Raw genomic sequence first — 16,351 nt, forward strand, 5'->3', positions numbered from 1 at the left:
TCCTCCTCGAAAGCCGCTGCCCTGCCCTCGGGCTGAACCGGCACTGCAGGTGGTACATGAATAATCTTAGGGACCTGCTCAACATGCACTCGCTGGTCAGGGGTGCGGGCGGCAGGAGTCTATTCTCCTCCCCCAGCCTAAGATGTAGCTGTAGCAAGGGAAAGCAACCCTGCCTGAGCCAGAGTGGTGTACATGCTCATAAACAGTGCCAGAGTCTCCTGAAGAGCTGAAGTAGTAGTAGCAGTAGGCGTCTTAGTTGCCTAGATTCTGGTTGGAACTACTGGTGGTACCTCGGTGGCAGCTCGTTCAGATGTTCTGGCTACACCACGTGCGCGTCCTCAGCCTCTACCCCGGCCCCGGCCTCTGACGACTGCAGTAGGGGGCGCTGGTGCCTGATCATCTCGGGTAGCACGTGTCCTCACCATCTGTGAGAGAATAGAAGACACAAGTTTAGAATTGTGATGTCAAAATATCGCACGACAAGGAAATCAAATAAAGTGGAATTTTCCAAACAGTTACATAGCCTCTCGTAGATAAGTGTAGACGTCTCCGTACCGATCAGCGAGACTTTAATAAACCGGCTTGTGATCCATGACTCCTATGAACCTAGAGCTCTTATACCAACTTGTCACGACCCCGGTTCGCCCTCCGTGAACCATCGTGACGGCACCTAGTCATCTATGACTAAGTAAGCCTAAATTGCGGAAGATAACCAAAGTGAGGAATAAAAACAAATTAAAATAGAATGAAGAGTGATAAAACAGTGTTTAAAGGTGTCGCTCGGCATACACAATATTTAACTCTCAACCAATACATACTTCCAAGACCCGGAAACCCATGAATCACAAGTTAAGGATCACTACACAGTACTCTAACTCCAGAATATCTAACAAAAAAAAATACAGAAGGGCAAATGTTAAAAGCTAGAATGGAAAGGGACTCTTTGATCTGCGAACGCGACAGATATACCTCGAAGTCGCTAGAGTAGTCGCCTCGCCTCAACGGTGATAGGACTGAGTCACAGTACCTGGATCTGCACATGAAAAACATGCGTAGAAGGGCATGAGTACACCACAGCGGTACTAAGTAAGTGCCAAGCCTAACCTCGGTCGGGTAGTGACGAGGAAGGTCAGGTCCCTACTGAGGTTAAATAATGTATTAAGTTTGACAGTGTAGAACAGAACAGTATAAATAAATACAGCAGTAAAAGTAACACAGGATATAAAAAGGGCAACAACAACTATTATAGAGACAAGGCAAAACACGGAAAGAAATGTGACTTAGCACCAAAATAACAACCAGGGATATCCCAGGGTACCGTCATGTAGTCCCATATGTACATATCCAATGGATCTCCCGGGATCCCGTCCCGTAGTCCAACTCATAGTGCGCGGGAATCTACCGGAATCCCATTCCGTAGTCCCAAATGTAAATACCCAGTACTGGGGGAATCTACCAGGTGCATTCCCGTAGTTCCATATAACTGTGCAGGGGGATCTACCAGAATCTCACATCCATAGTCCCAAAATAAACAGACAGGGAGCTACCAGAATCCCATATCCGTAGTCCCAATGTAAATACATTGCAGCAACAGGAAAAATATTCAGAAATGGCAAATTTCATATTAAGGCAACCAATTCTAGCCTAGCATGCTGCACAGAATTTAGGTAAGGCATTTTGAGCAAGTAAAGCAATTAAGTCACTTAGACATGCTTTCCTAAGCTAACAATAGACTTAATAGTGCAAGTACTAGAAACAGGAAAGGAAACAACTAGTAATTACTTAAAGAAAACCGGATTTCCAATAATTAGCACAATTACGCACTAGTCACCTCACGTACAAGGCATTTCAATTACCAAATACCAAATCCTAAGGGGAAGGTCCCCCACACAAGGTTAGACAAGTCACTTACCTCGAACCGGCTCAAAATCAACCTGAAACCACGCTCTTGCCACGAGTACTCGACTCCAAATGGCCCAAATCTATTCAATTCAATTGCATAATGTAAATAACACTTTAAGTAACTGATTCTACAAAGAAATTCTAAGCTAATACACGAAATTAGGTAAAATGACCAAAATGCCCCTCGGACCCACATCTCGGAATCGGGTAAAATTTATATTTTCAGAAACCTCATACTCTCACGAGTCTATACATAATAAGAATACTGAAATCGGAGTTCAATTGACCCCTCAAATACCCATGTTAAGGTCTCTTAATCTCAAGCCTTAATTACCCATTTTTCCCAAAATTTCTCACCACCAATTAGGTCTTTAATCACATATAAACGAGTTATGAAGTCAAAAATATTACCTCCAAGTGATTCTCCTTGAATACCTCTTCAATCCCTTTCAAAATCACCCAAAAATGGTGGAAGATCATTTTTCTACAACACCCAATAGCAGTTTTCTGCAGTTTTTCACAACTTGAAATGGTCCGATTGACCACCCGAAACACACCCGAGGCCCCCAGGACCTCAACCAATCCTTCCAACTAATCCTAAAACATCATTCAAACTTGTTCCGACCTTTGGAACGCTCAAAACAACATCAAAACACCTATTTTTCATCGGATTCAAGCCTAAGAATTCCAAAAACTCTAAAAATACGTTTTCGATCAAAAAGTCTATCAAACCTCGTCCGAATGACCTGAAATTTTGCACACACATCACATTAAATACTATGGAGCTACTCCAACTTCCAGAATTCTATTCTGACCTTGAGATCAAAATCTCACTATCGAACCGGAAACTTCAAAAATTCATCTTTCGGCATTTCAAGCCTAAATTAGCTACGGACCTCCAAAACACAATCTGAACACGCCCCTAAGCCCAAAATCACCCAACTGAGCTAACGGAACCATCGGATTTCTAGGTAAAATAGAATATCAAGAGAACTATAAAGGAATCAAAATCCAACCACTAACAAGAATAAAGAAAAATAAAGGCAGATTTCACTTTCTTTTCACATCTTGTTGCAGGCGTGCAACCCGATCCCATTTCCTATATCTCGTGGCAGGCGTGCCACCCGCTCCCATTTCATGTATCTCGTGGCAGGCGTGCCACCCTCTCCCATTTCATTTATCTCGTGGTAGGCGTACCACCCGCTCCCATTTCATTATATCTTATGGTAGGCGTACTACCCGCTCCCATTTCATTATATGTTATGGTAGGCGTACCACCCGCTCCCATTTCATTATATCTTGTGGTAGGCGTACCACCCGCTCCCATCTCATTGTATCTTGTGGTAGGCATACCACCCGCTCCCATTTCATTATATCTTGTGGTAGGCGTACCACCCGCTCCTAGTTACAAGCCAACAATAATCACAAGGAATCCCGGCAAGGGAACAAGAGCAATATAACAACTTCCCGGTAATGGAACAATGATATTTCAATAACATCCTGGTAAGGGGCAAGGGAACAATGGTGATAATAATATATGAAGCGCAATAAATCACAACGGAGTCATAACAATTATAATACAAGACCCACGGTCATGCTTGACACCAACGTATAGATACTTGTCAACATGCCTATACGTCGTACTCCACAATTAACATGTAGCAAATAAGACACAACTCCTAATCCCTCAAGCTAAGATTAGACCAAACATTTACCTCGATGTCTCGAACACAATTCACGATTCAATTATAGCTTTACCCCTTAATTCCACCACCAATTCGCTCGAATCTAGCAACAAGTTACTTAATTATATCAATAAACGCTAAATGAATCAACCCCAATGCATGAAAATGAGTTTTCTAAAGTTTCACCCAAAAAGTCAAAAATCGCCTCCGGGCCCACATGGTCAAAACCCGAGGTTCGAACCAAAACCCAACTACCCATTCACCTATGAACTCAAATATATAATTTGTTTTGAAATCGGACCTCAAATCGAGGTCCAACTCCTCTTTTTTTGAAAAACCTAGGTTCTACCCAAAACACCCAATTTCCCCCATGAAAATCATTGCTTTTAAGTTGAAATCATGTTAAAAGATGTTAATGATTGAACAAAACTAATTAAAAATGACTTACAATTAATTTGGAGAAGAAGAAGACTTTGAAAAATCACTCTAGTGTGTTTATGTTTTGAGAGGATATAAAAAATGGGTTTAAAATCGTCTAAGTATAAAAGTTGCAGGTCTCAGGTATGGGAATTGCGAATAGGGGTTCGCAATTGCGAGCCCCAACCTCTACTGGCTTGGGAATTGCGAAGGGAAGTTGGAAAATGCGAACTGGGAATTGCGAAGGGAGGTTGGGAAATGCGAACTAGGAATTGCGATGGGAGGTTGGGAAATGTGAACTGGGAATTGCGAAGGGAGGTTGGGAAATGCGAAGCCTGCAGGCCTGCAATTCCTTAAGTCCAAAAGTTCACCCTGCGGCCTATCCAAAACTCACCAGAGCCCTCGGGGCTCTAAACCAAACATGCATACCACCCTAATGTCAAGACCCAATCCCCGAACCCGGTCGTGATGGCGCCCCTCGTGAAGACAAGGCCAACCAGACCAAAACGGAATACCTCTTTTAAACAGTTAATCATCATAAACAGTAATAACATATAATATAACACTCATAAATTGCGAAATTTTAACGTTAACAACAGCAGGAACCATCCCGATACAGCCCAAACCGGGGTGTCACAAATCATGAGCAACTAAGGATCCGGATACAAGTCTACTGAACACTAAATTCGATACAATAGTTCTAAAACATGGAAATGATAAGATAAGGGAGGCACGGAGCTGCGAATGCCAACAGCTACCTCGTAGTCTCCGAATCACTGCTTGGACTGGGAGAATCAGCACTCAGGGGCGGATTCTACGATGCCTGAATCTGCACATATGGTGCAGGGAGTAATGTGAGTACTCCGACTCAGTGAGTAACAATTATAAATAATGGCTGAAAGTATGAAAACACGTAAAGACACAAAGCAATTCCATATTAAGCAGTAAAATCACTTAAAGCAGTAAATCAGTGAAGAATCAAATGATATTCCTTTTTAAAACAAGTAAAACAGGTAATTTAACAGGTAAATAACAAGTAGAAATCTGCCCCTCATGCACAGTATCAATCGCTCAGCATAGTATCAGCCCCTCGGGCTCACTCTCAGTACAGTATCAGCACATCGGGCTCACTCTCAGAATAGTATCAGCCCCTCGGGCTACCTTACAATCACTCATATCAGCCCCTCGGGCATAGCATCAATCACTTAGAACAATGGGTACCCGCGCTCACTATGAGTGTGCAGACTCCGGAGGGGGCCCTTACGGCCCAAGCGCTATATCAAGCCACCTCGTGGCATCATCACTCGGCACTCGGCCTCACATCACTCAAGCCACCTCGTGGCATATGAAGTATCTCAGGCCCTCGACCTCATATCACTCAGCATATCCTCACATATGTCCCTCGGCCTCACTCAGTCCAAAATCATCACAAGCCCCTTGGGCATTAGTAAAACAGTAGTTCTCAACCCAAAATATGAGGTAGAAATATCATTTAAGTTTCAAATCTGAGTAAAAGTGGCTGAGTTTGTAAAACAGTAGATATCAATAGGACTGAGTTCAAATAATAAGTCAAGCAGTGAGGAAAACAGTGACAAAAATTCCCAAAGGGTTCAAATAGTTGGCACGAAGCCCAAATATGGCAATCAGCCCAAATCATGATGATAACAAACGAATTTCAGTCAAATATTCGGTAAAATCATCAATAGGGATGGACCAAGTCACAATCTCCAGTAGTGAAAGACCACACGCTCATTATCCAGCGCGTATCTTGCCTCAATATAGCAGTACGATGTGCAAATCCGGGGTTTTAAACCCTCAGGACATCATTTACAACCATTACTCACCTCGAACTGGTTAATTCTCTAGCTCGCGACGCCTTTGCCCCTCGAATTGGCCTCCACGCGCGTCGAATCTATCCAACAATCAGAACGACCATGTCACAATATGCTAAGGGAACAAAGCCCAAGCGAAAACATTCGAAAAATATCAAAAATCTCGAAATTAGCAAAACCCGAGCCCCGGGCCTACGTCTCGGAATCGGGCAAAATTTACATTTTCAGAATCCTCATACCCTCACGAGTCTAACCATACCAAAATTATCCAATTCCGATACCATTTGGTCCTTCAAATCATCATTTTACATTTTTGAAAGGTTTCACAATTTTCTTCCCAAATTCCATCTCAAATCACGAATTAAATGATGAATTCAGTGATAGATTCATGTATTCTAGCTAAATCTGAGTTAAAATCACTTACCCCGATGAATTTCTTGAAAAACCTTCGAAAAATCGCCAAAATCTGAGCTCTCTAGGTTAAAATATTAAATAAAATCCAAGACCTCGTATTTATAGGTACCCCTCAGGTTTCAGCTACCGCGGCCGCGCCCACTTTTGTGCGGTCCGCGCGATGCCTACCGCGACTACGCCCGCTTTTGTACGGTTCGCGCGACGCCTACCGCGGCCGCGCCCGCTTTTGTGCGGTCCGCGTGATGCCCACCGCGGCCGCGGCCGCTTTTGTGCAGTCCGCACAGCACTCAACGCGGGCGCACTTATTTTTGTGCGGACCGCGTGAGTGAGTTCCGGGGCCTGCAACCCCTGTAGACCTGCTACAGCTATGATTTTTGCACTAAAATATCCCGAAACCTACCCGGAACTCCCAGAACTTCGAACCAATTGCACCAACACATCCCATGACATCGTTCAAACTTGCTCAAAACTTCGGAACGCTCACAACAACATTAAATCACCAATTTAACATAGGATTCCAGCCTAAGAACCCCAAGAACTCTTAAATTATGCTTTCGATCAAAAGGTCTATCAAATCTCATCCGAATGGCCTGAAATTTTACACACACATCCCAAATGATAAAATGAAGCTACTGCAACTCTCGGAATTCTATTCCGACCCCAATATCAAAATCTCGCTTATCAACCGGAATTTGCCGAAATATCAATTTCGCCAATTCAAGCCTAACTCTTCTTTACAACTCCAAAACCCATTACGATCGCGCTCCTAGGTAACAAATCACCTCCTGAAGCTAACCGAACCATTGGAACTCACTTCCGAGCCTTTTAACACATAAGTCAACACCCAGTTGACTTTTCCAACTTAAGCCTTCTTAAAAGAGACTAAGTGTCTCATTTCTTACCAAATCCTCTCCGAACTCGAACTAATCATCTCGATCACATAAAACACATATAACGAAGCGTAAAAAAGCTGAAATGGGGGAAACAGAGCGGTAACTCATGAGACGACTGGCCGGGTCGTCACATCCTCCCCAACTTAAACAAACGTTCGTCCTCGAACGAGTCAAGAAACATACCTGAAGCCTCAAACAGATGAGGATATCTGCTCTGTATCTCCCGCTCGGTCTCCCAGGTAGCCTCCTCCACGAGCCGATCTCTCCACTGCACTTTCACTGAAGTTATATCCTTTGACCTCAACTTCCGAACCTGGCGACCCAAAATAGCTACTAGCTCCACATCAAAGGTCAAATCATCATCCAACTGAACCGTGCTGAAGTCCAAAACATGAGACGGATCCCCATATACTTCCGGAGCATAGAAACATGAAATACCGGATGCACACTCGACAGGCTAGGTGGCAAATCAAGCTCATAAGCCACATCCCCAATCCTCCGAAGCACCTCAAAAGGCCCAATGAACTGAGGACTCAACTTGCCTTTATTCCCAAACCTCATAACACCCTTCATGGGCGAAACCTTCAGCAAGACCTTCTCACCGACCATGTAGGACACATCTCGAACCTTACGGTTTGCATAACTCTTCTGACGCGACTGCGCTGTATGAAGCCTCTCCTGAATCACCTTCACCTTCTCTAAGGCATCCTGAACCAAATCTATCCCCAATAGTCTAGCCTCGCCGGGCTTGAACCAACCAACCAGATATCTACACCGCCTCCCGTACAAAGCCTCATATGGAGCTATATGAATACTTGACTGGTAGCTGTTGTTGTAAGCAAACTCTGCAAGTGGTAGAAACTTATCCCATGAACCTCCAAAAGTCAATAACACAAGCACACAACATGTCCTCCAATATCTGAATAGTACGCTCGGACTGTCCGTCCATCTGAGGATGAAACGTTGTGCTCAACTCTACCTGAGTACCCAACTTTCTCTGCACGGCTCTCCAAAACTGCAAAGTAAACTGAGTACCTCTATCTGAGATGATGGAGACCGGAACACCATGCAACCGAACAATCTCTCAGATATAAATCCCTGCCAACCGCTTTGAAGAATAGGTAGTACACACGGGGATGAAGTGCGCAGACTTGGTCAGCCGATCCACAATCACCCAAATAGCATCGAACTTCTTCAAAGTCCGAGGAAGACCACTCACAAAATCCATGGTGACCCTCTCCCACTTCCACTCGGGAATAACCATCTGCTGAAGCAAGCCACCCGGTCTCTGATGCTCATATTTCACCTGCTGACAATTGAAACACCGAGCTACAAATCCCACGATATCTTTCTTCATTCTTCTCCACCAATAGTGTTGCCTCAAATCCTGATACATCTTCGCGGCACCCGGATGAATGGAATACCGCGAGTTATGGGCCTCCTCTAGAATCAACTCTCTAAGCCCATCCACATTGGACACACAAATCCGGCCTTGCATCCTCAACACACCATCATCCCTGACGGTCACATATCTGGCATCATCATGCTGGACTCTGTCCTTAAGGACAAGCAAATGCGGATCATCATACTGGCGCTCTCTGATACGATCATATAAGGAAGACCGAGAAACCACACATGCCAGCACCCGACTGGGCTCCGAAATATCCAATCTCACGAACCAATTGGCCAAGGCCTGAACATCAACTGCAAGGGGTCTCTACCCAATTGGAATATATGCCAAACTCCCCATACTCACTGCCTTTCGGCTCAATGCATCGGCCACCACGTTGGCCTTTCGCGGATAGTACAAAATAGTGATATCATAATCCTTAAGCAACTCCAACCATCTCCGCTGCCTCAAATTAAGATCTTTTTGCTTGAACAAATGTTGAAGACTGCGATGATCAGTGAACACCTCACAAGATACGCCATACAGGTAATGCCTCCAAATCTTCAATGCATGAACTATGGAAGCCAACTCCAAATCATGAATGGGGTAGTTCTTCTCATGGGGCTTCAACTGACGAGAAGCATAAGCAATAACTCTACCCTCCTGCATCAACACACAACCAATCCCAACTCTCGAAGCATCACAATACACAGTATATGAACCTGAAGCTGATGGCAAAACTAACACTGGAGTTGTGGTAAAGACTGTCTTGAGCTTCTGAAAGCTATCCTCACACTCGTCCGACCATACAAATGGAGCACCCTTCTGAGTCGAATTGGTCAAGGGCGATGCAATGGATGAAAATCCCTGAACAAACCGCCGATAATAGCCTGCCAACCCAAGAAAGCTACGAATCTCTGTGGCTGTGGACGGTCTAGGCCAATTCTGAACAGCCTCTATCTTCTTTGGGTCAACCTGAATACCCTCGCTGGACACCACGTGTCCCAAGAAAGCCACTGTACTGAGCCAAACTTCACACTTGGAGAACTTTGCATAAAGTTTCTCCTCCCTCAATCTCTGCAACACAACTCTCAAATGCTCTGCGTGCTCCTTCTGACTACGCGAGTACACTAGGATATCATCAATGAATACTATCACGAACAAATCAAGATAAGGCCGGAACACGCTGTTCATCAAATGCATGAATGCTGCTGGGGCATTGGTTAGCCCGAAAGACATAACAAGAAACTCATAATGACCATATCTGGTCCTAAAAGCAGTCTTAAGAATATCTGAATCCCTGATCTTCAACTGGTGATAACCCGAATGGAGATCAATTTTGGAGAATACCCTCGCTCCCTGAAGTTGATCAAATAAATCATCAATGCGAGGCAAAGGATAATTGTTCTTAATTGTTACTTTGTTTAATTGCCTATAATCAATGCACATTCTCATCGTGCCATCCTTCTTCTTCACAAATAAAACCGGTGCACCCCAAGGGGATACACTAGGCCGAATGAACCCCTTATCTAGGAGTTCCTGAAGTTGTTCTTTCAATTCTTTCAACTCTGTTGGTGCCATACGATATGGCGGAATAGAAATGGGCTGAGTTCCAGGCACTAGGTCAATACCAAAATCAATGTCCCTGTCCGGTGGCATGCCCGGCAGGTCTATAGGAAACACATCGGGAAAATCCCTCACAATTGGGACAGAATCGATACTAGGAGTCTCAGCTCCAACATCCCTTACAAATGCTAGATATGAAAGGCAACCCTTCCCAACCATATGCTGGGCCTTCAAGAAAGAGATCACTCTACTAGGGATATAATTAGTCATACCACACCACTCGATCCGCGGTACACCCGGCATAGCCAAAGTGATTGTCTTAGCATGACAGTCTAGAATAGCACGACATGGAGATAGCCAATCCATGCCCAAAATGACATCAAAATCCATCATGCTTAATAGCAATAGATCCACTCGGGTCTCCAGATCCCCAATAGTCACCACACATGACCGGTATACACGGTCTACAACAACAGTATCGCCCACTGGGGTAGATACATGAACAGGTAAAGCAAGAAACTCACGGGGCGTACCCAAATAATGAGCAAAGTATGATGACACATAAGAAAAGGTGGAACCGGGATCAAATAATACAAAGGCATCTCTGTGGCAGACTAAAACAATACCTGTAATGACAGCATCCGAAGCAATGGCGTCGTGTGTTGCCCGAGAGTGCATAGAAACAGGCCTGACCGCCCCCTGATCGACCTCCCCCTCTAAGGAAACCCCTGGCTGCCTGACCTCCACCCCTAGCTGGCTGGGCGGGTGGTGAAGTAACTGGAGCAGAAGTCGAGGGTTGACCCCTCTGCTGGGACGAACTAGCAACACGAGGAGGACACTGCCTCCACACATGTCCAAACTCTCCACACTCAAAACAACTCCCAGGTGCTGGAGAAGGGGACTGAAGGGAACCCCTCGCACCGGAGTGACCAGCTGATGTACTCGGCATAGAAGAACCCTGAGCTGACGAGGCACGAGATGAACTCTGGGATGGAAGGGCACTGAGTAATGACTGGCCCCGCTGAGATCCATGATGACCATGACCCGAAGATGCCCCGCGATACTCTGGGCGGGCTGACTGAGCAGGCCTAAAAGAACGGCCTCTACCATGCTGAAACTGGCCCCTCGAAGAAGCACCACTATAACTGCCAGATCCTCAAGGCTTCTTGGCCTCCCTCTCCTCTCGATCCTGATGGCGAACCATCTCAATCTCACAAGCGATATCAACCACCTCCTCGAATGTAGCACCCAACACCCTCTCTCGGGTCATAAGATTACTGAGGTGATAGTTAAGGCCATCAACAAATCTCCTGATTCTCTCACGATCTGTCGGAACCATCCAAATGGCATGACGAGCCAACTCAGAAAACCTCGACTCATATTGTGACACAGTCATATCCCCCTGTCGCAACCACTCGAACTGTCTACGCAGCTCCTCTCTGCGGGACTGCGGCACATACTTCTCCAAGAAGAGAGTGGAGAACTACTGCCAAGTAAGGGGCACTCCAACCGGCCTACGCCTCTCATACGCCTCCCACCATGTGAAGGCAGCCCCAGTAAACTGAAAGGTGGTGAATGCCACACCACTAGTCTCAAGAATCTGTCACGACCCAAACTGAAGGGCCATGACTAGCACCCGACCACACTTGCCGAGCACTAACGTACATTTCATCTAACCTTCGTTATTATCTTTTAAGGCTGACGAGATCAATATAAATGGTAGACCTAGATCATGGACAACCAGCAATAAAATATGACGGCATGAACATACATAGCAGGGAATGACCAGATAATCAAGAAACTACGTATAAAGTATGAGCTACCACGCTACTATGAAAGACTATACAACAAAAACTAGCCGACAAGGCATACCAAACTATACATGAGCCGACACCTGTCTATGAGCCTCTAAAAGAACATAAGTGTTGCAACATAGCCGGAACAGGGCCCCGACATACCCATAATGTCTATAACAAAAATTGCATACCAAGACCAAGGCAAGTCCGGAGAAGGGATCTCGCCAATCACCGCTGAACTGGACAGTCTACTGTGGTGGGGGAGCTGCACCTGCCTGTCTATCAGGACCTGCAGCACGACATGCAGCGTCCACAAATAAAAGGACGTCAGTACGAATAAAGTACTGAGTATGTAAGGCAAGGAACCATAAATGCGATCAGTAATGTAAGCAAGGATAGAGAATATACAACCTGTAACATCTTAGTACCTCTGAGGGCTACTTACATGAAATGCATGATACATATGTATAAATACATAAACCTTTAAAGCATTCGCCTCTATGGGCATCATCATCATCATATCGTACCCGGCCATAATAGGCTCGGTAGAATCGTACCCGGCCACGTGGAGCTCGGTAAAACCCAACTGATCAGTGGTTGCACAATAGGTGTCGTACCCGGCCAACTATAGCGTGGCTCGGTAGAGTAAAATAGATACATATATATAATGCATGCTCGACTCATGGAATCACATTCTAAACCTTTCGGAGTGACGTAAGGTCGGTATCCTCTGTACACGTTATTAGGACTAACTCTTCACTATGAACCTTATAAGAATCAGGAAGTACCAATAACATTGATAACATAAGAATAAGAGAAGCAACATTAACATCAATCGTTCCATAAGAGGGAAAACAATGTAAGTACTGCTAGCTTCTAAGAGTAGAGTATCTTTGGAAGCTCGTTCATTACATTATGTACAATCGGAGTCGTGCAAAAGAAGGAAAGGGATAGCCTCACATACCTTGTATATACTGCCCCAATATCAAGCTATGCAATTGTCAAAACTCCTTAGTCTACAATAAGAGAAACGATACTATCGTTATCATTTAAGCGTCATAACTATTATGTATCGACCACAACCTATTTTACGATGAAACGGACAGCACCTCCCCTATATATATGACCTCACACCATTCAAAACAGTCACCAAACAGCCCAAACAACATCAATAATAAACATATTGAGCCTCCCAAAATAGTCCACACATAGCCTAATCACTCCATACATACGACGACCACCGTAGTCGTGTCAAACAACCTGGAAATGTTACGAATAACTATCAGCCCATAACCCTACATATATATGGTGTTTCTCCACACCCTTCCTCCTCCAAAACTCCACAAGATAGTAGTAAAATACGCAGCCCAACAACAACGCAAAACAGTCCACAAAACAATAACATTACTACCAAGCCTTTCGATATATATCTCACAAGTTCTAGCTTCAATGGCTTAGCCGCAACTTGGATAATCTTAAATACATATAGAGTAAGAGGTTCCTTACCTTTATACAGAAAGAACAACTCCAATTTGACCTTAAATTTCCATGAAATATCCCTCCAATGCTGCCACAACAACAAAAAAGCGAAACTAGCGATCAATTAGTGTTTTTCGGCACTAGAATCACTTTAGAAGGCTTGAAATCACCTAGGATTGATATTAAGAACATGAGGGAGTATTTACAGAACATAAACCCTTTAAAACAACCTCCCACACGAGCTGGAACGACACAAAAATGAGCAACAACAAGAAGAACAAGAGACTTACTAGCGCCACGGAATTCCCGACACTTGATTTGTGTTGTTTGCCCTTTTTTTGGGTCTTGAATCTTGAGAGAACCTTGAGAGGATGTTCCTAGGGTTATAAGGTCTGAAAATAGTGAAAAGAAATGACTTAAAATGGGTTGGAGTCATCCTATATAGGTCCAAATATCTTAAACCGACTTAGTGGGCCCCATAGAGAGGTGCTTGGCGCAGTCTCGCGAAAATGCGAATATCTCTCTACTCCGAGATCGTATCGATGAACGGTTTAATGAGTTAGAAACTAGACTCATAGATCCTTAATTTGGTTGGTAGATCACCCCGTAATTCCTTGTAAATTATGAGAAAAGATTAGAAACATTTGACCTAATGTTTAAGTAAAATTATGAACCTAAGTTGCGACAACTTTTGTCGACTTTTGTTTCATAACTCGTTTGACTTCAAGACTTATGATACGGATATTATATGATTAAAATACCTTAATAAATGACCTCTTGAGTGTATTAAGCACCGCTAGATTACCTGAAAATACGAGTTACAACATCCTTGATTCGTTTAACTTCTAATACTGGTTAATCACCCTTATACACTCTTGTATCACTTAAGACCAATAGGATTGACTTCTTATAATCTCAAAGATAATTCCTTCTTGGATTTATGTTAACTAATATATGGAATGAACTAACACATGTGGATATGGGTTGTAACACCCTCCCCCCCTTAGGAACATTCGTCCTCGAATGTAAGGGTTTATGGGGAGTTTAAATCATCGTGGATTCCAATGGAAATTTCCGATCAATTTTCCCCTATAAAATGGTCACTAGCAAAACTTGCATGTAATTAAGCCCAACATATGGCTTCACAAGGCTACACAAAGTATATGCGTATTCACATTATCTACATATCACCATTTTGTATTAAGGAGGAGTATTCTCAAATTATTGCTTACCTCATAGAGCCGTTTCTTCTTCCAATGTATCCTGTCTTCCACCAGCATCCTTGTTATCTTCATTCTGGAATAAGTAAGGGTATTTAGACTTCATCTCCTCTTCTGCTTCCCATGTCATTTCTTCCATATTTTTGTTCCTCCACAATACTTTGACGGAAGCTACATCTTTTGTTCTCAGCTTGCGGACTTGCCGATCTAATATCGCCACTGGCACTTCTTCATATGATAGGTCCTCTGTAACTTGTACATCTTTGATAGGGATGACTCGAGAAGGGTCTCCAATACATTTTCTCAACATAGATACATGGAATACCGGGTGGACAAATTCCAATTCGGATGGCAATTCTAACTCATAAGCAACCTGTCCAATCCGTCGAAGAATTTTATACGGCCCGATATACCTTGGACTCAGCTTACCTTTCTTCCCAAAACGCATAATACCCTTCATTGGTGAGATCCTCAGGAAAACCCAATCACCAACCTCAAACTCTAGATCACGACGTCGGACATCAGAATAAGATTTTTGCCTGCTTTGTGCCGTCCTCAATCGCTCCTGTATCACTTTCACCTTCTCAATAGCTTGGTGAATCAAATCTGGCCCATATAATTCTGTTTCACCGACTTCGAACCATCCAACTGGTGATCTACATCTCCTCCCGTATAGTGCCTCATATGGGGCCATTTTAATACTGGAATGGTAGCTATTGTTATAGGCGAATTCTATGAGTGGAAGATGATCATCCCAATTCCCCTTAAAATCTAGAACACATGCTCGTAGCATATCTTCCAGTGTCTGAATGGTACGTTCAGCCTGTCCGTCAGTCTGCGGATGAAATGCAGTGCTGAGATTTACCTGTGTGCCTAAACCCTTCTGGAAAGACCTCCAAAAGTTAGCCGTAAATTGAGCTCCTCGGTCTGATATAATAGATATGGGCACACCATGAAGCCTAACAATCTCCTTGATATACAACTTCGCATAATCTTCAGCCGTGTAAGTTGTCTTTACTGGCAGAAAATGGGCACATTTTGTAAGTCGATCAATTATCACCCAGATGGAGTCAAACTTATGATAAGAGCGAGGTAATCCAATAATGAAGTCCATATTAATCACCTCCCACTTCCAGGTCGGAATCTCTATATTTTGAAGCAATCCACCGGGTTTCTGATGTTCTATCTTTACTTGTTGACAATTGGGACACTGGGCTACAAATTCTGCAATAGACTTCTTCATATTATCCCACCAATACTGCTCCTTGACATCATGATACATCTTTGTCGAGCCGGGATGGATGGAATATCGGGATTGATGAATCTCATTCATAATCTTCTCTCGCAACCCTGCCACATTAGGCACACACAATCGGCTCTGGTATCTCAGTGCCCCATCTTTTCCGATCCCAAAAGCCATACTTTTACACTATTGAATGCTTTCTCTTAATCGTACTAAGATAGGATCTTCATATTGTCGTGCTTTTACCTCGGCTACCAAAGATGATTCTGATGTATTCTGTACAGTAACACCTCCATCATTAGAGTCTAACAATCTGATTCTCATATTGGCTAGCTGATGAAGCTCTTTAATCAACCCCCATCTACCTGCCTCAATATGTACTAAGCTTCCCATTGATTTACGGCTGAGAGCATCTGCCACAACATTGGCTTTACCGGGATGATACAATATCTCGACGTCGTAGTCTTTCAATAATTCAAGCCACCTACGCTGCCTCAAATTCAACTCTTTCTGC

Source organism: Nicotiana sylvestris, chromosome 1, assembly GCF_000393655.2.
Source record: "Nicotiana sylvestris chromosome 1, ASM39365v2, whole genome shotgun sequence".
Taxonomy (NCBI): domain Eukaryota; kingdom Viridiplantae; phylum Streptophyta; class Magnoliopsida; order Solanales; family Solanaceae; genus Nicotiana; species Nicotiana sylvestris.